The sequence below is a fragment of the Parus major genome, chromosome 24 (genome assembly GCF_001522545.3).
Source record: "Parus major isolate Abel chromosome 24, Parus_major1.1, whole genome shotgun sequence".
In the NCBI taxonomy this organism is placed as follows: Eukaryota; Metazoa; Chordata; class Aves; order Passeriformes; family Paridae; genus Parus; species Parus major.
In genome coordinates, this window is record NC_031792.1 from 6146465 (window position 1) to 6147853 (window position 1389).

Sequence of the window (1389 nt, forward strand, 5' to 3'; positions counted from 1 at the left end):
TCTGCTTGCAGTTCCAGGAGCTGAGCACTCCACAGTTGCCATAAATCCCCCCTGCAGATAGCTCTGGATGTCCTTTGAACTGTACAGCTGTTAGAGCTTTTGAGCACCCCCAGGAAAATCAAGATGTTGCACCAGTGTGAAATCTGTACCTCTGTGCTCCTGGAATTGGATCATTCATCCCATTCCAGCACAAGGTTTGATTTGGCTGCCTCCTGCTCCTACCTGTCTGTGTGCATCAGCTGGAAAGGAAGGAGTAGGGCTGTTCAGAGTCAGACCAGCACATCCTGAATGCCACTGCCTGAGGTGAATCCCGTCCTGAACAGAAAATCAATCCCTCTGCATTTCCGTGTTTCCATCCCAGCCCAAAAATATCCAAACTGTGCTGCCATTTGGTGTTAAATCAGCCCTTCTGCAGCCTGCTGATCCCTGCAGGTCTGGAACATATTTCAAACCTGTGAGGCCATTGACAACTTTTTCACCACCTCAGCAGGGGCACAGTGACATCACTGCAGTTGGTGTGTGGCAGAAAAACTGCTCTTGGGTCTGGCTGGTCTTTAATCAGGACAAATTGGGGGATGGCTGTTGAAATAACATGTGAAACAAAGCAGAGTTTGCTATACAGGGATTAGGGAGCAGAAGCAGGGACTCCCATGGACCAGGGGGAAGGTGCTTCCTTCCTGGTGATTAAAGAAATGCTCCTGAAAGGCCTTTAGTGCTGACTGAAGCAGTGACTCTCAAGAGCTGTGCTTCGTGTGGCCTCTGCTGTGCTTGGTTAAGTGTTTGGTGCATCAGCCCTGTGACAGGCACAGAAAGGCACTTCCAGAATGTTCTGGGTGCATCTGGGTCAGGAATTCTGCTTTACTTGGAGCTGACACCTGAGCAGAGGGGTGGCCACAGTGCTGTGTAATCCCACAAGGTGGGCAAGGGTCCAAATCATCCACCTGCTCATGAATAAACGTCCTTAGGGGAGAAGCCTCTTTTCCCAGATGGAGAATGCATATTGAATGTTGGGGAAAGTGGGATTTCTGCAGCCTCAGGGGCTGGGGGGCGGTGAAAATCTAGACCCCCCCCGTTTAACCCCTGGCATAACCCTGCTGGTGTGGTGGTTTTGGGGCTGGTTTGGAGGGATGGCCGCGGTGCCGGCAGATGGCAGTGCCTGTCAGAATTCCACTGTCGGGAGCCTCGGGAATGTGCCCGAGCGGGGCTGGGCACACACCTCCCAGGGCAGCAGAGACCCTCCCGAGCCCACCCTGCTGCCATCCCTGCTGCCCATCCCTGCTGCCATCCCTGGTGCCCATCCCTTCTCCCATCCCTTCTCCCATCCCTGCTGCCCATCCCTGCTGCCATCCCTGGTGCCCATCCCTGCTGCCCACCCTGGTGCCCATCCCT